General features: G+C 46.4%; 1 long non-coding RNA gene across 1 annotated transcript in view; it reads right to left on the reverse strand.

The window, feature by feature from the left end:
* Positions 1-4,368: 4,368 nt before the first annotated feature.
* Positions 4,369-24,711, reverse strand: part of LOC149856570 (uncharacterized) — a 75,060-nt gene continuing 54,717 nt past the window's right edge. Inside the window, exons 2-4 of the long non-coding RNA XR_016444435.1 lie at positions 10,925-10,981; positions 10,340-10,400; positions 4,369-8,850 (exon numbers count right to left, since the gene is read on the reverse strand). This is a non-coding gene — a long non-coding RNA (uncharacterized LOC149856570). The remainder of the gene's footprint in view (positions 8,851-10,339; positions 10,401-10,924; positions 10,982-24,711) is intronic.

The following is a 24,711-nucleotide window of genomic DNA, read 5'->3' on the forward strand; positions in this document are numbered from 1 at the left end:
TGGGACATTAGGCTTTACCAAGAAGGCTCTAGGTTCCTACCACAGACACTGCAGCCACAAGCATGTGTTGTAATTTGGATTTGTAGTAGCAGCCTGGCTCAGTCCTGCTAGTCAGGGCAGACAAGGAAGTCTTTGGCAGGGACCTGTGTTTTGTCCGGAGCTATCATGATGGGGGATCTGGGAGAAAACTATTTAATTTCTGTTGTCCTATGTGCATGAAGAGGCAAAGACTATTTCATTATTGCAGTGCTAGGTTTTCTTGCCACACAGACTGTATTTTCTCATGTGCGTGTCTAAAACATAAGCAAGCCCAGGGAAAGAGATTATTTCAGCCTGTTTTTGTCAGCTAAACTTCTAGACTTGAACAGAATGTGTTTCTTTATGATGAATAGCAGGGTGGTTTTATAATGGAACTATTCCCCCCCTTCCATGTAGCTAAGAAATGATGCCACTGACTGTTATTGCCCCGAGGATGCCAGACACTTCAAAAATATGGGGGGGAAAAACAGAATTCTTAGAATTTCTGGGCCAAATGCTCTGCTTTTTCCCCTCAAATGTCCTCCCATTATATTTGTCCATGCAAGTAACTGAGTTTTCAGTTCAAAGGAAATTTTAAAAAATGTTTTTAGGTTGCCCCCAAAGAATTTATTTTTCCAAAATTTTCTGCAAACCAAAGAAGAGAGAAGAAAATTTGTTTCATATTAAGGAAAATATTTTGTTCAACTCAAATATAACACATTTGTATTTCTATAAAACAAAAAAAAATTTGTTTTATGCTTTTAAAACCTCTTAATGTATTTTTAAATAGAATTGAAGTATATTTTGAAATATGGTATCATTCTGGATTGGAAAATCAGAATGTTTGTTTTCAAAAAAGGTTAAAACAAAAATATTTCTGCCCCTTTTTTGGATTTTTTTTCCCAGGGTCAGTCCCCCCCCCCCCCACTAGATACAATTGACTCCAATTTTCAAAGTGTTTCAGTCAACCCAAATCTACACTTTTGGTAAAGTTCTGGACAAAAACATGTATCAACTTCCTATCATATAAGCCCAGTGAAATCATAGAAGGGTTTTCATTGAAGTCAGTGAGGCAAGCATGGAATTTACTGACTGCAGAATTTATTATTCAATACGAAGAGGCAAATCTCTGGATACAAGATCAGGTAAGGAAGGGGATCTGCATGTGGTATAGGGGTTACTGCTGCTGACAGAGTAGAAAGTATTTCTGGGGGAAAAATAAGTTTGGAGTATCCCATTCAGTATAAAGCTAAAGAGCTGCTTTTTGAATATCTGGCATTTGACATGCATACACAAAGTTTCTGTGACTTACTCTATGACCATTCTCATTGGTTTGTGATGGCTTTTGGAAGAAACATCTTTAAACTCGCTCAGACAACATGGTTGTATACAAATAAATATAACTAAAGAGCAGCTTGGACTACACCGGCCCTTCTTGGTGAAGGAAGAGAAGAGCTGCATGAATAATGGTCTAGGGACAATTCCTATTGTTGAAAAGAGCACACTAAAGGTATCTTCCACTAATGGAATCCTTATGGACAAAAGAAGATTCTTCTGGGTGTTCCCGAGCCATGTAACATGAGGTGTGTGAACTCTAAAGCAATACATGTACAAACGTCTATTAACTAGTGTATGGTACCTTACAGCTGATGTCTCAGCAAGCTGGGGAGCTAGGTATGGCCCTAACCCTTAAACCAAGTTCCTGTGGGCAGGGTTGTCAAGCATTTGGCATGGTGGCGGTGACTTTGTGGGGAACCTGTCACCTCATAGGGTTGATTTTGCGGGGTTCCGTATGTAATCCATCACTATCCCCTCTGCACCAGCTGTTAGATGGCACGAGTAGACCATTTTGGGACCTCATCCAAAACCCTTTGAAGTAAACAGCAGACTTTCTACTAGATCATTGGAGACCTGGGTTCAATCTCTAGCTCATTTTCACCAAAAATGAGTTTTATTTTATCTTGGCTTTTGTTCGCTCCTCACTGCTAAACCATCTGGAGCAAAGGACACTACACTTAGAAGACATTCTTGCTGGCTAGACAGGGTGAAAGAATCATGGGAGTTGTAATGGCAGAGAAACATTAGTAAGCTTGTGTAGCTAGCTTTAGTTCTGCTTCTAGCAAGTGTTTTCCAACTCACTTCAGTGAGCAGCAGATTTTTCAACAGTTTAGAGGGGAAAAGTGAGAGATTAGTCTACTGCTGGTGACTAGTGTACTGTAGTGGTAAAACTGGAAGTTTTTAGCCTGATGCTGAACCAATCAGCTGACCTCCTAGGAATGCAAAACAGACATGAAAGAATAAATTAAGCCGATGAGTGAGATTGTCAGTTGGTGTCAAAGAGTGGCTCCAGTGAGTTCAATAGAGCTATGCTGCTTTACATCTGTTGAGGATCTCAGCCTACATGATTATCTAGTTCATCAGTTCTCGCTTGTTTTACAGTACAGGAATCCTCCAAAATTCCTTTTCCACTTCCAAAATGTGACAAGTGCAGAGTGATTTTCGTTCTGGATGCAAAGATGAAATGCCATGAACAAGAGAGACAGAAATTTAAGTGGCTAATTAACATTTGTATTTGCATTAGCCCTTGCAATAATTCATGGTTTGGAACTGAATCATCCCATTCCAGCTAAAAATACCTAGTAGGGAAAAAATATACACTTCTAACTGCGTGTGGGGAAAGTGTTGCATGGTACTGTTACATGGGCAGGACTGATGATGGTGCAGTGGCAACACTAATGCAGGGGGGCTGTCACTGGCTCCTGGCATTTTAAGCTAGTCTAATCATGTGTGAGAAGGGTTAGATGGCACAATAGTTAGACTGGCCATCAATCTGCAGCCGATTGCATTCACAGTATGACCTGAACTATTGGATGTGATCTGTACCCATATCTAGCAAAGGGTGAAAAGGATAAGAAAGAAGTGTAAGATACAACCTCTGCCCACAGAACAATGCATATGTTTGAATTCATGTATTGTTATTGGGAAAGGCCTGCTGGCAAGTGACACCCTGTCTGTTGCACAGTCCAGATCCCCTCCTGGCATGTCCATAGTCCCATTTCATTGGCTACAGCAGTTAAGGTAGGTTTGCAAAGCTGGCTAGGCACATAACTCCTACTGCCTTTTTGTGCCTTTTGAAGATTGCTCTGTCACTGCTGTCACACTGTAGAATCAATGCCAGCCTCTAGCTCTTTATGTGTAATAAGCAAATTACATGATTCTAGGCTGGAGTAGAAAGCTTTCTCCTGCCTATTAGGCCCCCAGTGGAATCTCCCAATTAATATGTCTAGTCTTTTATTTATTCTGACAACCATTTATTTTCACATTCGAATAGCTTATTGTGGAAGTTTATCTTCTAATGGATTCCAACCTCTTCAAGTTAGCTTTTGATGAACATCTGTTCACAATCACAGGCTGAAGGGGAAGCAAATGTGCATATTTTTCTTTGAAAAATATTAAGCCTAACCCTTTTCACTGAGTGAATATATTGCATTCACTTCTATTGCAAACGACACTATGAGTTTCTCTACTTACACTAGTCATTATAAAAGGCTAGTCATTTCTATTACTGGATTCAGTGACAGCCCATTTGAATATCAAAGTGGCTAGCTATTCCATTAGAAGTATTACACATTGCTAACATGATTTTTAATGGTTAATTATATAGTTTGAATGGGTTTTTTTGGCAGTAGCATGTAATACTGTCAAATTTTGTCATTCCTTTTACAGAATATATGGTCAATGCTGTTGTTGTAAACTTTTGAAATGCAAAATTAGATTCAGTAGCCCTTGAAAATAAAAGTCGGTGAGAATACAGGTTTATCTCTGGATACCTGTGCATGTTTTTCTTTGTTGTGGGCGAATATATTTCTTGTTTTACACTGATAACTGGGTGAGGGGGCAGTGGCAGAAATCATTGTGATCTATGCTCTACTGACACAGAGTCTGATTTATCCTTGCTTTGTGCTTCTTTTCATTATTTACACTAGCACAAAATTGCCACTTTTTATTCATTATAATTTTTACACCATCTTTGAACCAGAGATATCAATGACCCAAAGTGCAGAGCAACAATGAATTGGACCTATGCTATTCAAACTTTACTCTCCTCTCTCTTTACTGGCAGACCCTTATGATACAATAGGCAAAAAAATCCATCAGTGCCACTCTGGATACAAGCTGTGGTGCTCATGTGGTACTCCTTTATGATAAGTGCCTGGCAAAAGTATACCTCATCATGAGAGAACCATTTTAAACTATAATAAAGTGTCTTTGAGTAGCTCTGGTAAGCCATCAGTGCCCCACAATGAAGAAAATGAATTCTTTGTCCTGACACAAAAGATCCATTGGAGAATACTGGACTCTTTAATAACGGAGATCAATTTTACAAAGAGCACAGCCAATACCTTGGCACTTGTGGACAAATGCAATTCAAAAGGTACATTACAAGTTTATTTTCAGAGCACATGATTACTAGCTTACTGTTGAGAGAATATAATATCCAGCTAATTGATTCTTACAGGCATTAAAAAACACCTTAACTTATTGCCTAAGATCAGCGCTCTACATCTGTTACCAATTAACAAAAGATAACAGGGCCCCTACCCCGTACTGAGGGGAAGTCTAGGGCCCACTGACCAGACCAGCCCCTTGAACAGCCTGAATGGGAAAAGGGGACATTAAATAAGATGGTCCCCTGCCCCAGGTGTAAGCTATGATTGGCACACTTGGGGCGGAAGTAGAGGGTCATGTGACCCAGGGAGATGCTCAAAAGCCCAAGGCTTGGTCCAGAAGGGGCAGTCTGGCTGTACAAGCCACAGGAGGCAGAGCTCCAGGGAGAAGCCAATCCATACTGCCTGGTGAAAAGGACTGTCTGCTATAGGAAGACAGAGCTGGCCCTGTGCTGCAAGTGACCTGAGATAAGTACTTTGAACCTTTTTGCATTTGTGCTATTGTGGGGTGAGATTAATTCTGACAGGGGAGCTTGTGTTTAGCAAGCCTTATGTTTGGGAGCAGACACATGTATTTTTGTCTTACATGTCAACCATAGTGGCTGTAAAGGGCAGATTGGAGACCACTGGGCTGCAGGAGAGGCACTTAGCTCAGAGTACTCCTGGGGCCCAGAGCCCTTGGGTGTTGAGTACAGGCAGAAGTCTAGATATGTCCAGAGGCAAGAGTGTGGCATGTCAGAGGACTGCACATCTGACAGCAAAGACTGGGGAGCATTGCTCTTGTGGGCTTGCTTAGGAGCCCTGTGGCCCAGAGCCTGTGAGAGGCTAGAGCCTGAGGACCTGGGGTCCTGGTGCAGTGGGACGCAGCCAGATTAAAAGTGAGCTGAGGCCAGGAAGGGCCTAGGTTCAGCCAAGGACCTACCCCACAACCCACATCCACCTCCTGGGGGTTGTCTCCCTACAAAATCATAACATTGGGTTGTGCCAGACGAGAAGTGTGGGGGGGAAGGACCCAGAGAGTTCAGAAGCAAGGGTGAGGAGGTTGAAGCTAGGCTGGGAACCTTGTCATGCCAGTACTGAACTTCTGGGTAACATATGATGTTGGAGTAATTAATTCATCTCAATTTTGCCAAGCTTTCTCATGGTGAATTATTCCATGCTTCAAGGCAAATCCTACTGAAACCTATGGGGTTATTCCAAGAAAGAGGCACTCTTCTGTGAATAGAAAGCCAGAATGTAACCCCTAGACATTAATATTGGAGAATCAAAGAAATGTTACTAGGTAAGTAGTAAAAATGTGTTCTCCAGCGCAGGCAGGTAAGGTTCTTTTGGGCAGATGTGATATCTTCTATTAGACCAATTGAGTAGTTCTCCAGTGCAGTCCACTGAAGCTGAATATCTCACTACAATGCTTTGCTGTACTCGGAGGGAGCAATCTGCAATGATCTAGTGCCTTCAGCTCCTTTGTGAGGTCCGTAGGAGCCAGGGATATTCACTATGCTACAGGATTAGACCCAAAAGAGGCAAAGAGATATCCAGTCTGCTGTAACAAAGGGATCTTTATACTGAGGTATAAGCCACTGCAGGACAACAGACTGTCTCTGAGCTGGATCTTGTCTCAGTTCAGTCAAAATTCCCATTGACTTATTTGCTTTAAAGTAGCAGATACAAGATTTAGGCTGGTGTCTCATCTCTACTTATTGGTCTAGGATAGATGTGTCAAACTCCCTAGGCACCATGGGAATCATCATGGGCCAGAGCCAGCCTACCTGTGGCAGTAGGGCAAGTGGTGACAGGGAGCTGTGGGGGTCAACAAAGTCATTGCTTGCCCCTCTGCTGAAATGCATCTCCAGTGGGGCTCTGTACATCGGACTGCAGCAGGGACCCACCCTCAAATTCATGGTCCCTCCAGGAGCTGTATGTATCGGATGATACAATTCCATGAACCAGATCCAGTCTACAGGCCATATCTTTGACATCCCTGGCCCAAGAGAATATTTTGGAATATTTCTCAGTTGGTATATTATTATAGTAGAGCCCCCCTAAGATAGAACCATGACTCTGCAGCAGTTACAACCTAAATGGATAAAACAAAAGGTGGGGGAAGGAATTTTAGTTTCTCTCTTTTAAGAGTTTGCATCACAAGCAGGAATGAACCCAAGAGCTCCTGGGTCTACCTCCATTGCTTCAGCCACAGAAATTTTCCTCTTTGCTGGAGCTAGCTTATGCACTCCTGTGCTCAGAAAAGCAGGCCTATGCTAGTATACCTTCTGCACTGCAATTGATACAGAACAGAGTATTTTCAAAGGCCTCACTTATTGTGTGGATCATGTGGTGATGGGGGAGGAGCATTCTTCGTAAAAACCGGAGTACAGCAAAATACAACAGGACCATGGGGTCATGTTTGTGCCTTTAAAAATAATAGCCCTTCTCTGTGGACTGCTTTATCCCCTAATGAGCAAACAAATATCAAAAGCATTGTGCTTTGGAACCAAAATGGCTTTCTGAGTGTGGTCCTGGCTGCAAGAGCCAGGCTGCATTGCTGCTACCTAGCTGACATTTTCTAAGTGGGATACAGGAAAGAATGTTGCATGGGCTCTGCGAGAAACAACCATAGTTGCCAGAGGATGGAGATGTTTATCTCTTGGAGATCATCTGGATCAACTGACTCTTCCCGGGAGATAGGCCAATAAAGGAGAGCAAAGGAACCATCAGGCACAAGCTGTGTATCTCAGCAAACCCTAGTGACATGATATTATCACTAACTAGCCAGCACCAAGAGCTCCTCATTGCTTGGAGTGTTCAGCTGTTTGGAGTCTAACTTGGAGGAAATATTCATTATAAAAACATTTGTCGGGGGGATTTGGAATGTATTTATTCTGCTGGATTTCACTGCTCTCTCAAATGCTGGATGCAAGATAAGCATTTGTATACAGCTACTGTCATAATAGGCTGTCTGGGTGGGAATCCAAGTCATGTCATCCTCCATAAGGACATAAAACATCCCCTAGCATAGCTGCAGCCCTAGTCCAGACCTTCCAACCTGGCCTTTTCTGCCCCTTAGCCTATCCCAGATCATGCTTACCTTTTTACCAAAATAGCCTGGGAAAGGAGCAAGTCACTCAAATCATTGGGCAGCTCCTGCAAATCCCAAAGGACTTGTGGCAGGCAGTCCTCTACACAGCACAGCTTAACTCACAGACAGCCACATTCTGCACCAGCTGCAGTTTTTGACTAATTTGAAAGTGCAACCTTGTGTTGGGAACAAACTCCAGGAACTGACCCAGTGACTGAGAAAGATGTCAATCCTGAATACTTTATGGCAAAGCCCCACACCCAATAGGAATAAAACTTAAACCTCTTTGTTAATGCAGAGACTAGGGGCACATAATAGTTGCTAAAGCAATTAGGAGTTGGGGATCCCAAAATACCCATTGGTAATGAACCTTAAAATCAAGTGGCACACATTCCTCTTAAGCCAGGTCATGCTTCAAAGCAATCCCTTAACAATCATGTTGGGGAGTGAGGTATAAGTGTGATAAATGTATGGAAGGGTTTATATGACGTGGTTCTTGAGATAACAACGGACCCAGGAGGTCCCTTTCAGATCCATGTTCCTGACTCATCAGGAGATACACTGGTTTGTATACTTGTTCACAGGAATCCTAGCAGGCCTTGGAGCCAGCCCTTGAAGAGTTGTGATGTTACAAACAGCACCTACCCATGTTAGTCCTAAACCAAGGCAATGGAAGTGACTACTGTGCATCATCTACTGTGTGATGCTCAAACTTGTCTCAGTCTTGTTGTCAATAGCACGGATGGAATCCGTTTTGAAAGCCCCCCCCCTTAAGCCGTATGGAACTTGAATTATTTTTACGATTGCTGATGTGCTTAAAAACAAACAACAACAACAGCTGGAGAGGCATCTATCCCCAGTTAGAGGTTGTGCTTGAATTACAGCTTGTAGTACATTGTAGGGAAAACTTTCATGTCCAGAGAAAGTTCTTCCTGCTATTGCAAAGTCTCCAGAAGTCCTTTGTTTGGTTACTGCCCTCAGCAGACTTTGCCTCAGTTGCTCATTTGGTCATAAGATTATTCGAATACAAGGATATTGCAGATAGGCCCAGGGATCTCATGTGTACTTTCAGCAGACCCTTCTAGAGACTTGAGTGTGGCTCTGTTTCTGGGGTTGGCCCCATTCTGCTGGCTGGAATGCAGCTGACTGCCAGCAGGAGACTTGGGTTTCAGTTCCAGTCCAGGATTTGGCTGTCTTAAATGCACCATCTTCCAGGATTCAATAGCAAGAGGACATTTCCTGGTTGATTTAGGGGTTACACTGAGATTTCTTGAAGAGAAGTCCTGGCTAGAGCATGCACTAATGATCCTGTGCAAAAAAAAAAAAAAAAAAAAAAATCACCCTAGATTATGGGAAGCAGAAGAAGACCCCGAGTGATTTGTGATGAAACTTATTGCATGGAAGGATGATATTTGGCTTCATCTAAGCCTTGATAATCATCTAACATGTTAAGGCCATTGGTGTTGTCTGACAGGAGGATCGATTGTTACTATCCTGCTGCTCATAATGAGTTCAGTGAGCCCTGAGAGAACACAAAACCTTTTCAAGCTGCAGAGACCCAGACACCTCTCAGTGCATGTCCCAAGAGACCTAAGTGTTAGAGGAGAAGACTCTTGAGTTCTACTGCTGTGCTCTCTAGGCCTGATTCTCACTTATTCCTGATTTGCATCTGAGTAAGTCAAGTTACACAGACTAGGTGAGAATTCTTTTAAGTAACACTAAAGAAAAGAGCATTAGTGGGAATTGCATATGAACCAGGCAGACCAATGTGACTTACTCATCGTATTTTCCACATTGTTTTTGTCTTTCCTCTTTATTCAAAACACAGCACGATACATGCAATTAATTGGTGGAATACACACACTGCCTCATGCAATTTGGCTGAGGAAAGCTGCTACTCAAGCATATCTTTATTAGTAGCTGTTACAGTCAGTGCCCCTTTTCCTTTTTTTAAAACACTGAGGATCTCAGGGAAGATTTCTCAGAAGAAATTTTTTCCAAGTGCCAGGCAGTCAAAGAGGAGCCATGTCCTACTGTCCAGCCTACTCAATGTTTGAATAATCCAAGGAAGGTTATCTGGAGCTGAGACCTTCCACTCTTTTGAATTCAAGCTTACTCAGACCCTGTGGCTTTCTTTAAACCCCACTCCCTGCACATTCCCAATCTTGACCTTCTCTCAGTCCCTTCTCACAGTCCCCATGTGATGTGCGAGTTCCTCCTCTGTCACCACGGCCAGATGCACCACTCTTTTTACATTTCTCCATGAATTTACAAGAAGTTGCATCACAGAGCTGGTCTCCTTCAACTTCCCACACCATACACGGCACTCAGTTTCTATTTGTCCTAGCATGCTGGCTGCCAGTCTTCTACATCTTCCATAACCCTCTGGAATATTTATTCTTAATCTTTCAGCCTCATTAAATCTGTACTTATTTTTCAACTGCATGAAAAAACCTTTCCCCTCCCTGGCAAATTTTGAAACGGTGAAATTGAAACAAAATGAAAGGCCTTGAAATAGCCTTGAAATGAAACGAGGGCAGTCGCAATGTTTTGAAGCTGGACTTGCTTGCAGCTAAAGAGAAACTAAGGAGAGAGGGGGGAAGGACTGCTCTGACATTGACTGGTAGCTGGCCAGTGACTGGGATCCTTCCTGAGGTCCCTTCCAATCCCAGTGCTCTGGGGGAGGGATGGAAAAACAGCATTATGCATTATTTGAAATGAACTTCCTCTGTGCCTTCACACTTACGAGTGACACACGTTTTGCTCTGTGCAGTTTACTAGAAATCCCCATACGTACCTCCTTGGAACTTGGCAGACTTCATGGCCTCGGAAGGGGCTACTACCCATGCAAGCTTCATCTGAATCGGGCAAGAAATGACAAAGTTATAGGCTGTTTTGTGCTTCCCCATTACAGCCTATGGGAGAAACGGCAAAACAGTTTTGATTAAGTAAAACAGAACAGTGGTTTCAAAACCAAACGAAACTCGAAATGAAGCACTGTCCTGGTGAAATGGAAGTCTAAACGAAACGGTGCTGTTTTGCACAGCCCTAAAGATTAGAAGTCATGAGAGCAGGCCTTATGAGCAGAGGCTGAGGCATGGGACTCTTCAGCCTGGAGAAGCGAAGGCTCGGGGGGGGACTTGGTGGCAGCCTTTAAGTATATAAAGGGTGTGTATCAGGAACTGGGAGAACGTCTGTTCACCAGGGCACCCCAAGGGAAGACGAGGTCTAACAGTCACAAACTGCTGGAAGACCATTTCAGGCTGGACAAAAGGAAAAACTTCTTTACCATCTGAGTCTTCAGAGTCTGGAATAGACTCCATCCCCACCCCCAAGTGGTGCAACCACCTACTCTGGGTATGAGAAATGCCTCAATGCTCACCTTACTGGGGTCAGATGAGCTCACTTTACTGGGGTCACGTGGAGCACTGCTGGGCAGCTGCAGGTGGGAGGGAGGGGAGAGAAGGGATGTTAAATATCATTTTAAAGAAATTATCCATTTAATGTCCTCTCATTATATTGGTTAAACAGTTAACTGATAACACTGCAGCTTGGACACAGCTTCTGCTGGGAACCACTCCCAGGGCCCTTTGAGGTGGGGGCAGCAAGCCCAGGTAGGCAACACCGCCCATGTGGAAGGCCCACCCAGGGAGAGAAGGAGCACCTGTGAAAGAGCAGCTAATGACTTAACTGAAGAGTCATTACGCTACCTGTTTTCCTCTTTAACCTCAAAAGCTATGGATACTAGCTTTGGACCCTCCCTGACACCCTGCCTTGGGAGTCTTCAAAAAGAGACTGGATAAGCACCTAGCTGGGGGTCATATGACCCTAGCCCTTTTTCCTGCCATGGGCAGGGTGTCAGACTCCATGATCCATTGAGGTCTGTTCTGTCCCTAGCATCTATGAATAGTAAGAACATGGTCCAGGGTACTTTGGTTTCTCTGCAGCATTTTTTGAAAGGCCTAGGAGGGCTGAGTAGTCTGAAGAACATGCAGTGTGGGTCTTGATGTGCCAAATGATGCTGCCTGAGCCCAGGTGAGTCTTATCAGCAATCACACTGCTATTTTAAAAAGCCTTCTGGAACAAGAGAGATTCTCCTCATGCTGCTACAAGTGAGAGCAGCTCTTCATAAGATTAAATACATTGCTCCTGGCTTCTTCCTTGCTGAGGAAACCTGCCTCTGTCATCCATTTTCCCTTGGTTCTGCTCATAGCAGATTACATAAGGGTTGATAAATGAGAGCTCTGTCTTGATTTTCTTAAAGAGCTGAGACAGTTGCAAAAGCAAACAGCTTGGTGTTTGGATCAAGTTACTTACTAGACTGTTTAGTGTATTTTGGGGACAAGGCAGGTGCCAGACCCAGACAAGAACTTGAATGCCTAAATTGGGACTTAGGTAGAATTTAGACACAAGCCCAAAATTGTGAACCTGAAAACTTTCACAATGCTACTCCTGCTGTGTAGTTAAAAATGTGAGATTCATTGAGCCTGAGAGCACAAAAGGCACCATGACTATGTAGACTACTGGTTAGAACCATTACTGGGGTAGGGAAAATCCTGCCTTCCATTCCCTGCATTGGAAACTGTTTTTGCGTTTTATGTGATAAAATACACTGGATAAAATGCAAAGACAGTCCTGGGAGCAGGGACCAGGATGGAGTTTTGCTCATTCTGCTTTTGCATGTTCTCTCTGGCCCAATGAATCTTTAATTCTGTTTCTCTGGCCCAATGAATCTTTAATTCTTTTATGCACGGTGGAGCAGCTTTGACAGGAGGGATGGAGAGTTTCAGTACCAAAAATAGCCTATGGCCTGGTAGTGGGGTCATTTGTGTAGGAGATGGGAATAGTGGCTTTGTATTAAATCAGGCACTGGAAGGAATTGTACCTGCCTCCCTCACTTCCTGGACAACCATGAAGGGGTTGTATTTCAGGTGCCTGATTCTAGCTCTGGCTCTAGCAGTGCAGAGGGCAGAGTAATGGCTGTGGTGTGTGGTGCAGGAATAGCCAGGGGTTTGCTGCTACTGGGGCGCATGTCACTTCCTTTTTAGGTGCTGATATGCTGAGTGGCCAAAAAACTCCAGTTTTCAGCAGCAGTGAATCTCCAGGGGCACTTCTGCACCTCGCACTGCTTCTCTGCCCTCCCTGCTGCTGGACCCAGAGCAAGGAAGCAGGATGCAGGGGAGAGAGCAAGCTAGGGGATGGGGCAGGGAGGCACCTTAGCTCCATTTTGGTACCTCCCAGGCAGTAGGGTTCGTGCTCCAGTTTCCCACCCATCATCCTGCTACTGCTGGTGCTCCTCCTTTACAGCTGGCAGAGTTGCCCATCTACGACCCAGAAACCTGGTATGCTAAGCCATTGGAAGCAGGAATGGTCCAAGTGGCAGCCAACAGTCATTGCAGCCCAGCTCTTGGAACCAGGCGTGGTCGGCCTTCTGGCTGCAAGGCCCAGTGTGATGGCTGCCTTGAGAAGACTGTACTGTGAGTTCTGTTTTCTGGGTACAACTGTTGTAATGTGAATTTAATGCTGGAAAAGGCTGTATCATGAGCTCTGGGAACTACACATCTGCACAAAACAGGTATGGTTTGGGTAGTAGCAATGCAACCTGGCCCACATGCTTCTTCCTCAGTTCAGAAGAGCTATGGGCAGTTACCTCCGACTGGCTGATGCAATTCTCAGCTGGTCTCTCTGCCCCTCTCCAGAGCTGCCCAGCCCCCCCAAGTCTGTGGCACTGTGGCTGACAGGCAGGCAGGGACATGAGGTGCAATCACGGGGGGAGGGGCGGGCAAGCTGCCTGCACTGCCCAACCCACCTGCCATCTCCAGCTGCTACCTAAGGGGACCCAGGTTGGACATTATTGGCAGCTCTTGTCTCTCTGTTCCCCATGCCCATGCCAGCCTTCCTCTGTCTGCAGCAGCACCACTGATTTGGAGATGGGGGGGCACCAAAATACAAGTTCACCCAGGGCATCATTTTCCCTAAGGCTGGCTCTGCTCTCCCTCTTGCCTCACCAGTTTCCTTCGCTTGACATGCCACCCTCTACACAGCTGGTGGTCTGTTCTCACCCTGCATGGGAACCTCTGCAGCTACTAGTCAAGGCCCCTTGTTTGCTTTCCAGCTGCATTATCCTCCCTGGATGTTTGTGCACTACTCAGCTTGGTTTTCTTGTAGCATTAGTTTTTGAGACTGTTAACCATACTTCCATGTATTTTTTTCTCCTGAGATCCTGTGCTTTGGCTGTCATCATCATAATGCACATCTTGTATGAAACCTGGTGCTTGGGGGAACCTACTTAGCACATGAGTACTTATCAAGGCTGCCCCAACTAGTGCTTCCAGCCTGTGGAGTGCTGCTCCATGCAGCTTCCCTCCTAATACAGCTGCTGAAAGGCACCAAAGAACACTCAGGCAGGAGCCCTCTGTATTACTAAGCCTGGTTATCACTACAACAAACTCATGTGCAGCATCCATGGCACAGGTAAGGGAAATGGAGCTCTAAGCTCTTGCAGACCCAATTCAATCTCATTTTTACCTTGATGTATTTAGGAGTGGATGGAGCCTCCATGGGCAGCATCTCCAGCATGGCCCACCTTGCCCAGTGTCTGGTGTTGTATTCCCAGCCTGTTTTCTCCTATGATGGACATAGGATGTGGATACACATGGTTTTCCCTTATTCCTTTGTTCTACAGACATCTTGAGGTTCATAACCAGATAAACGATATCTAAACACTCCTAGGCAGTGCAGCTGCTCCCTGTGGCCAGCCGTAGCTCTATTCCATTCTGTTCATCTCAAGGAGAAGACCCTCCAGGGAAGCAGATGGAGCTGCTCCTTCTGGCCTCCTGCTAGGGGAAGGGGATGTTCCACTTGTGGCTGGAGCTTTAGGAAAGCCCAACTGGTAGATGCCATGGCTATGCCCACCTCATCACCCTGCATCCATAGCCAATCCATCTGTGGGGCAGTTGGCAGATAGGAAGTCATGGATACGTTGTGCCACCCACCTCCATCCATGCTGCCTTCTATGGCCTTGCCCTCAGATTCCATCTATCTGGGCCATGAGCACAAAAGGAGGGAGGGGCTTCCTCTTCTTGCCCCATCCTGCCTCTCTTGTTCTTGCTTCACACTTACTCGGCGCATCTACATGAGATGTTTACTGCACAGCTGATTTAATTAGCTCAGCATCTACATGCACACCCCTATTAGTACTATTTACAAATACTATCCTGCAGCAGAGTAAAAAATTATGTAGCAACTCATACATGATCCCATGATCACCTCTTGGTGAAACTGGCCAATTGTGGCCTTGGGTCCACCATGATCCGCTGGCTGGGAAATTGGCTCCGTGGTTGAACCCAGAGGGTAGTAATTGATGGCAGTTGCTCATCACAGTGCCCGGTGACCACTGGGGTCCCCCAAGGCTCTGTCCTTGGACCCATATTGTTCAACATCTTCATTAATGATGTGGACATTGGAGTCAGAAGTGGACTGACCAAGTTCGCCGATGACACCAAACTTTGGGGGAAGCATCCACACCAGAAGACAGAGGGCGATCCAGGCTAACTTGGACAGGCTCAGCAAATGGGCAGATGAGAACCTGATGGTGTTTAACACTGAAAAATGCAAGGTTCTCCACCTTGGGAGGAAAAACCTGCAGCATCCTTATAGGCTCGGCAGTGGTATGCTGGCTAGCACTATGGAAGAAAGAGATTTGGGGGTCATCACTGACCACAAGATGAACATGAGCCTGCAATGCGATGCTGCGGCTAGTAAAGCGACCAAAACACTGGCTTGCATCCATAGATGCTTCTCGAGCAAATCCCGGGACATCTTTCTCCCCTTGTACTCGGCCTTGGTGAGGCCACAGCTGGAGTACTGTGTCCAGTTTTGGGCTCCACAATTCAAAAAGGATGTGGAGAAGCTTGAGAGAGTCCAGAGAAGAGCCACATACATGATCAGAGGTCAGGAAAACAGATCTTACGATGATAGGCTGAGAGCTATGGGACTCTTTAGCCTGGAAAAGCGCAGGCTCAGGGGTGATCTGATGGCCACCTATAAGTTTATCGGGGTGACCACCAGGATCTGGGGGAACGTTTGTTCACCAGAGCACCCCAAGGGATGACGAGGTCGAATGGTCATAAACTACTACAAGACCGTTTCAGGCTGGACATAAGGAAGAATTTCTTTACTGTCCGAGCCCCCAAGGTCTGGAACAGCCTGCCATCGGAGGTGGTTCAAGCACCTACATTGAACACCTTCAAGAGCAAATTGGATGTTTTATCTTGTTGGGATCCTATGACCCCAGCTGACTTCCTGCCCTTTGGGCAGGGGGCTGGACTCGATGATCTCCCAAGGTCCCTTCCAGCCCTAACGTCTATGAAATCTATGTGTAGATGCCAGAGACTGGCTATGGCAGAAGGGTGCTTCAGTGCAGGGGCTGGCTGCCTGCTAGCCCCACGCCGAAACTCTGCTGTGCCCCAGCCAGCTTCACCTCCCTCCCTCCCCTGCACAGACCCCCTACCAGCCAAGGCTGCTCGGACCCAACTCGCTGTTGTGTGCATGAATAAACTGCAGAGCTTATTGCTCTGGAGTTCATTGCTCCCAAGCACATGTTCAAATGGCACATCCAGGAGCAACAAATTTCATAGATTTTATAGACATCCAGGCTGGAAGGGACCCCAGAGGACCAGTGAGTCCAGCCCCCTGCCCCAGGGGCAGGAAGTCAGCAGGGATCATAAGATCCCAGCAAGATTAAACATCCAAATGTCTCTTGAAGGTGTTCAAAGTAATTGCTTGAACAACCCCTGGTGGCAGTCTATTCCAAACCTTGGGGGCTCGAACAGTAAAGAAGTTCTCCCTTATGTCCAGCCTGAAACAGTCATGGAGGAGTTTGTGACCATTTGACCTTGCACAGCAGTAATCTCCAGTTTATTCATGTACAGTAATAGCACGTGCAGATGCACCCACTGTCATGCAGTGGTGTTCTTCTGCTCTTCATTTCCTTCAAGAGCTGTTTGTCTTGCATCTGTTCCCCCCAGAGCCTGTAGACTCCCTTATATTTCAGTGGTGTCAACAAGGGTTGCTCACTAGTCCACTGGATGAAGGACACTATCGATAGATACTAGCCCTGTGCGAAGCAGCAAGTATTCGATTCGAATTTGACTGATTCAGAGGGACAGTGACTTGAGTCACTGGCCCAATTCAATTCAGCCAAATTGGATTCAGAGTTTCGGTGCCAATTCAGTGATTTGGCCATAGACTATAATAGGGAATCACTAAAATATCTATAACTTTGTCATTTTTTTGCTGATTCAGATGAAAACAGTAGGAATAGTAGCCCCTTCTGAGGGCATGAACCCTGCCAAGTTTCAAGGAGATAGGTGGAAGGGGTTCTGTGAAACTGCACCTCAAACTGTTGAAAGCAAAATTCGTACTGCTTGTGTGTATTGAGGGGTGTAGGTTGTAGCTGTGTTGGTCTAAGGACAAAGGTAGACAAGGTTTTTGTGTCAATTTGATATCTTTTATTAGACCAACTGAATAGTTGGAGAAATATATCTTAGCAAGCTTTTGGGTTTAAAAACCCTTCGGCAGGCTGAGGAAACATCTGCAGTTGGTGTGTGTGCTCTTCCTGGATGGAATGAACAGTAAAGAAGCCAGAGGCTGGTATGCATGCAAGAAAACCAGCCAGTGAAAATGTAAATTGAGGCCTAAGAGGGTGAGAGACCAGCTGGTAGTGGGGTGGATGTGGCAGGTAAAAGTGGAGAAGTACCTGGGGAGTCAGATGTCAGGTAGGTTATAGTGTGTCATAAATCCAATGTCTATATTGAGTCCATGAGTTTTTGTATCTAGGAAGTTGATGAAGTGAAGTTCATAGGCTCATCTGTGAAAAATGTTTTGTAAATTCAAACAAGCACCAAACCTTGCTAACCTCATCACCATAAGCAAACTTTCTACAGCCTAAAACTCACCAAATGGATCCAGACCATTCTATAACAAGAAATGCAAAACCTGCCAACATATCTCCAGTACTCCCACAATTATTACATCCCACAACAGAACCATCACCGTTTCTGGAGGTGCAGCTGTAAGATCCAGGAATGTTATATATCTTATCCAGTGCACCAAATGCCCTGATGGAAAATACATAGGAGAGACCAAACAACAACTGCGCACCAGAATGAATGCACACCGGCAATCTATCAAAGACAAGAATACCCAATTGCCTGTGGGAGCACATTTCTCACAAGAAAACCACTCTCTCGCCAACCTCTCAGTTCTAATCCTCAAAGGGAACTTACAAAACACTTTTCACAGATGAGCCTATGAACTTCACTTCATCAACCTCCTGGATATAAAAAAACATAGACTACATATAGACATTGGATTTATGACACATTATAACCTGTCTGACATCTGACTCCCCAGGTACCTCTCCACTATTTACCTGCTACATTCATCCCCCTTCTCTTCCTTCCCCCGACCCTCCCAGCCTGGAATTCACCTCATATACAGAACAGGTAAGTCCCTGTTCTCAGCCAGGATGGCTGATCTACTGGACAGGGCCTTAAAGTGACTTTGCTGCGGGGTGGGGAAATGCCAAGTAGAGCATGCCCAGGGACTGGCACACTGGAAAGCTCCCTTGTGGAGGATACTAACACAATTGTTTTTGAAAATGCTAATCAAACAGTTCTCCCACAGCATCTCAGGAAATCGAAGGTGTCATTGGGTGCCTCAGCTGCCTGTACACCAATGCCAGGGGCATGGGAAACAAGAAGGAGGAGCTAGCCTTCCTACTCTCTGGTGGGCCATATGACCTGGTAGGGATCACGGAGACCTGGTGAGACTCCTTGCATGATTGGAGTGTAGCTGTAGAGGACTACACCCTGCACAGAAGGGACAGAGTAGGGAGAAAAGGCAGAGGGCGATGTGAGAGAGCAGTATACCTCTGTGCAGGCTGACATTGGCTCCAAAGATAAGCAGCTTGAAACCCTTTGGATCAAGCTATTGGTGGGGGGAGGGGAGGTGTTGGTTAAAGAAACCTAACTAGGCATTTACTACAGGCCACTGAGCCAAGGGGAGGAGCTGGATCTGGAGTTCTCCTGAGAACTGACAGAGGCCATGCATGCAAGGGTCTTGGTTGTCATGGGTGACTTCAATTACCTGGACACAGATTGGGAGGAACACTTGGCTAGATCGCATCATTCATACAGTTTCCTGACCCAGGAAGTTCAAGGGCCAACCAGAGGTAATGCTTTCCTAGACTTGGTCTTGACCAAGGGAGTTGATCTGGTGTCTGGCTTGAACATTGAGGGTAACCTGGGCAACAGCGACCATGAAATTATCAGGTTCACAATCCACTTCAAGGTCGACAAATCAACCAGCAGGATTGAAGTCCTGGACTTAAAAAATGCTGACTTTGACAGGCTCAGAGCATTAGTAGGGGAGGCAATGTGGGACCAGGAAGGGAAGGTAAATGGGGTGCATGAAGAAAGATCATTGCTTAAGGATATGATCCTCAAAGCACAAAAGAAAACTGTTCCTGCAAAGAGGAAAGGCAGTAGAAGGGCTGGCAAGCCTTCCTGGCTTCATAGGGACTTTCCGGTCCTTTGAAAAAAGATTTGTATGCACAGTGGAAGCTACGGACTGTCCTCAAGGAGGACTATACATTAGTGGCCAGCACTTGTAGGGAAACGATCAGGAAAGCCAAGGAGGCGACTAAGTTTAGGTTAGCCACAGGAGTCAAGGACAATAAGAAGTCCTTCTTTAGGTATTTAGGCAGTAGAAGGAAAACAAATGTGGGACCCCTGATTAACACCTAGGGACAGCTGGTAACCAACATTCAGAACAAAACTGAATTCCTGAATGCCCATTTTGCTTCAGTATTTCTCCAGACCGAGGGGAAAGACAAGCGAGATAAGGCTCATAGGAGGCATGTCAGAAATGGCAGCCTCTCCACTGTGGATGCTGAGGTGGGTGCAATATCAACTAGAAAAACTAGACATTTATAAGTCAGCAGGACCAGATGGACTTCATCCGAGAGTGCTGAAGGAGCTGGCTGAGGTCATCATGGAACCCCTGGCAAAGCTCTTTCAGAATTTGTGGTGCATAGGGGAAATCACTGAGGATTGGAAGAGGCCCAACATTGTTCCCATCTTCAAGAAGGGGAAGAGGGAGGACCCAGGCAACTATAGGCCAATCAACCTAATCTCTATCCCAGGGAAAATCCTAGAAAATCTCATTAAAGAATCTGTGCGGTATACTTGCAGAAGGTAAGATTCTTAATGACAGCCAGCATGGCTTTGTCATAGGCAGGTCTTGTCTTACCAATCTCATCTCCTTCTATGACCAGGTCTCTCACCACCTGGACATGGGAGATGAAGTAGACATTATATACCTAGACTTCCAAAAGGCTTTTGATCTAGTATCCCATGATATCCTTGTGGGAAAACTGGAAGACTGTGGGCTCAGCTGCTCAACAGTTCAGTGGGTGGGAAACTTTCTACAGGGTAGGACCCAGAGTGTTCTCATGAATGGATCTGTATCATCCTGGCATGAAGTGGCCAGTGGTGTCCTCCAGGGGTCCGTGCTTGGACCAGTGCTTTTCAACATCTTTATCAGTGATTTGGATGGGGGAGTGAAAAATGACACCAAGTTATGGGGCAGTATGGCCATACCAGATGATAGGTTGCAGATACAGGTGGACCTGGACAGGCTAGAGAGTTGGGCAGACTGGAACCAGATGAAGTTTAACACTTCCAAGTGTAAAGTGCTCTATCTGGGGGCAAACAACCCTCAACATACATACAGGCTCAGTGATGACAGCTTGACTTGCACCATGGCCAAAAGGGACCTAAGGGGTAATGACTGACCATCACATGAATATGAACCATCAATACAACGTGGTGACCAGCAGGGCAAATAACATGCTGGCATGCATCAACCGATGCATCTTGTGTAAGACTAAGGAAGTGATACTCCAGCTGTACTCAGCACGGGTGAGACCGCAGTTGGAGTACTACACCCACTTCAATAAGAACGTGGTAAAACTTGAGAGGGTCCAGAAAAGAGCCACCCATATGATCAGGTACTTGCAAGGAAAGTCATATGAGAAAAGGCTGAGGGACCTGGGCATCTTTAGCCTAAAGTAGACAAGGTTGAGAAGGAACTCGATAGCAGTTTACCACTATATCAGAGGAGTGCATCAGGAGCTTGGTGAACGACTGTTCACTAGGGCACCCCTGGGGAAGACCAGGACCATGGAATACAAACTCCTGAAAAGCCATTTCAGGCTTAATACCAGGAAAAACTTCACAGTCAGGGTGTCCAGACTGTGGAATAAATTCCCTCCAAAGGTGGTACAGTCACCTACCCTGGTGGTTTTCAAGAAGAGACTGGACAGTCACCTTGCTGGGGTCACTTGACCCCAGTTGTCCTCCTGCCTAGAGTGGGTGGGCTGGATTCACTGATCTGCAAGGCCCCTTCCAGCCCCTAATAATCTACCTGCCTGACATATGAATCCCCAGGTACCTCTCCACTTCTACCTGCCACATCTCCCTCCTCTTCCCAGCCTGTTTCTCACCCCCTGATGCCTCAGTTTACATTTTCACTGACTGGCTTTCTTGCATGAATGCCAGCCTCTGGCTTCTTTACTATTCATTCCATACAGAAAGAGCACACACCAACTGCAGATGCTTCCTCAGTCTGAAGAAGGGTTTTTAAACCCAAAAGCTTGCTAAGATATATTTTACCAACTATTTAGTTGGCCTTATAGAAGATATCAGATCGACTTAAAGAACCTTATCTGCCTTGTGTGTGTTAAGGCAGAGTGGGATAAATGCAGCTCCACCTCTGGCTCTGGAAAGTTCATGCTGGGAACTGAAATTGGGGTGGAAATTGTCATGCTGGTGCTGGTGGTTATTACTGGTTTAGTGGAGGTGGTGCAGGCACAGACACTGCTCCCATCTCCTTGCTCCCACTAGCAGCAGAAGACTCATTGCTGCCGGGAAAAGTATGCTATGTTTGGGGGAGGGAGTTGGGACTTGTCACCACTCGCCACCCCCCACTACCACTCACCACCACACCACCACCCTGCCCCCCACAAGCCTCCAGAGGCATGCAGCATTCATGGACTAAATATAGGCATTATGACACACAATAACCTGCCTGACATCTGATTCCACAGGTACCTCTCCACTATTTACCTACATTCATCTTCCCCTCCCCCCCACAACCCCAGCCTGTCTCTCACCCACTGACTCCTCAATTTACATTTTCACTGACTGGCTTTCTTGCATGCACACCAGCCTTTGGCCTCTTCACTATTCATTCTATCCAGGAAGAGCAGATACACCAACTGCAGGTGCTTCCTCAGCCTTTGAAGGGTTTTCAAACCTGAAAGCTTACTAAGAAAAATATTTCCAACTATTTAGTTGGTCATATAAAAGATATCGGGCAAATACTTAGGCAGTTAAACTCTGCTGAGCTCCACCACTAACAGTACCCATGCTAGCTACTTTCATGTCCATTCAGGCATGTCTATACTGTACTGGAGTCATAGCAGGATGGAACTACCCTAAGCACTGGCAAACTGGAGAAGGCGCTGTCTCAGTCTTTGTCTTTCTGCCCTACTGAAAGCACATTCTCTGCATTTCTCATTTAGTTTTGCTGAAATTGCCAGCTGAGGGGCTAAAAAGGGATGGCTGCAAAGGTGGCTTTGTGAAGTGGGTAGCTAGGAGTTGAGATGCAGGAATGTCAAGGGCTATAGGCTGTACAGGAGGGACAGGATAGGAAGGAAAGGTGGGGGCGTGGGACTCTATATTAAGGAGGAATACACATCCTCATCAATTAACAAAGAATCAAAGGAGGGGCACTCTGAAGTGCTCTGGGTTAGAATACAAGGCAGTCGAGGGGAAAGAGACTTATCGGTGGGGGTCTACTACAGACCTCCCAACCAAGGGGAAGAGCTCAGACAGGAATTCTTAAGTCAGCTCACGGAGGTAGTGAAGTCAAAGGATGTGGTCGTCATGGGGGACCTGAACTTTCCAGACATCTGCTGGGAAGAGCAGTCAGCCAGGTCTGACTGCTCATGTAGGTTCCTAGCCAGAATGCAGGACCTCCATCTAACCCAGGAGGTGCACAGCCCCACCGGGGAGACACCTTGTTGGACCTGGTGCTGGCCATGGGTGATGACCTGGTGAGGGGGCTGCGGGTGCTCGACCACCTGGGTGACAGTGATCATTGTCTGCTGGAATTCACCATCCAGCACGAGGTGGGAAAGGTCTGCAGCAAGGCAGCAGCCCTAGATTTCAGGAGGACGGACTTCAGTGAGTTAAGGAGAATAGTCGGGGAAGCACTGAGGTCCCGGAGGGGAGGGGAGCCAGGTGTCCAAGAAGAGTGGTCGCTCCTTAAAGAGATGATCCTCCAAGCCCAAAGGGAGGTAATCCCAACATGGACCAAAGGGAGCAGGAGGGCACATAAGCTCCCATGGCTCACCAAAAGCATCCGGGAATGTCTCCTAGCTAAAAGGGAGGCGTACACCCAATGGAAGGGAGGGGCATCACCAGGGAGGACTATATTGCAGTTGCTCGGGGATTCAGGGGGGCAGTCAGGAAGGCCAAGGCGGAGATGGGACTGGGACTAGCTTCCCGGATCAAGGACAACAGGAAGTCCTTTTTTAAATACATAGGGGGCAAAAAGAAGTTTCCAGGTAATGTGGGGCCCCTGCAGGACACATTAGGAAATTTGGTCATCACACAGACGACAAAGCCAACATATTTAATGATTTCTTTGCCTCCATTTTCCTAAGCAGGGACTGGAACAATCACCCCCCCACTCTGGGCCCCCCTTATATCTCAGGGGAGGCGCACCTAGGCCAGGGGTTAGTGAGGAACTACTTAGGGAACTTCTGGAGGGACTGGATGTATTCAAATCAGCTGGTCTGGACGATCTCCACCCTAGAGTGCTGAGGGAATTGGTTGAGGTCATTGCAGGACCCCTGGCACAGCTTTACGAGCACTCATGGTGCTCTGGTGTGGTGCCAGAGGACTGGAAGAGGGCCAATGTAGTTCCCATCTTCAAAAAGGGGAAGAAGGAGGACCTGGGAAACTATAGGCCAGTTAGTCTTACCTCGATCCTGGACAAGCTTTTTGAGAAAATTATTTTGGCACATATCCATAAGGGGTCAGCAGGGGAGATTATGCTTAGGGGCAACCAACATGGGTTCATTAGTGGCAGGTCCTGTCAGACCAACCTGGTGGCCTTCTATGACCAGATCACCAAATCGTTAGATGCAGGGGTAGCAGTGGACAACGTCTTCCTGGACTTTCGGAAGGTCTTCGACAGTCTCTCACCCCATTCTCATTAAGAAACTGGGGGACTGTGGTGTCAACACCCACACAGTCAATTGGGTCGCCAACTGGCTGGAGGGTCGCACCCAGACAGTAGTGGTGGATGGGTCATTTTTGACCTGGAGGGATGTGGGCAGTGGGGTCCCCCAGGGCTCAGTCCTTGGGCCCGCACTGTTCAACATCTTTATCAGTGACTTGGATGAGGGGGTAAAAAGCACCCTGTTCAAATTTTCTGATGATACTAAGATGTGGTGGGGATGTGGGCAGGCTAGAAGGGAGCAATAGGCTGCAATCAGACAGGTTACAGGGGTGGGCGGATGAGAATAGGACGGGATTCAACACCAACAAGTGCAAAGTGATGCAACCTGGGGACGAACAACCAGCACCATACCTACAGGTTGGGCAACTTCCTTCTCGTCAGTACAGAGGCCGAAAAGGATCTTGGAGTCATCATTGATGCCAAGATGAACATGGACCGGCAGTGTGGGGATACAGTCAGGAAGGCCAACCGCACCTTGTCCTGCATCCACAGATGCATCTCAAGCAGGTCCAAGGAGGTGATCCTCCCCCTCTATGCAGCACTGGTCAGGCCGCAGCTGGAGTACTGCGTCCAGTTCTGGGCGCCACACTTCAGGAGGGATGTGGACAGCATGGAGAGGGTCCAGAGGAGGCCACTTACATGTTCAGGGGCCAGCAGGGCAGACCCTACGAGGAGAGGCTAAGGGACCTGAACCTGTTCAGCCTCCTCAAGAGAAGTCTGAGGGGGGATCTAGTGGCCTGTTACAAACTAATCAGAGGGGACTAGCAGGCCCTGGGGAAGTCCCTGTTCCCC

This window comes from Crocodylus siamensis, chromosome 10 (assembly GCF_052110815.1).
Source record: "Crocodylus siamensis isolate JL-2025a chromosome 10, ASM5211081v1, whole genome shotgun sequence".
In the NCBI taxonomy this organism is placed as follows: Eukaryota; Metazoa; Chordata; order Crocodylia; family Crocodylidae; genus Crocodylus; species Crocodylus siamensis.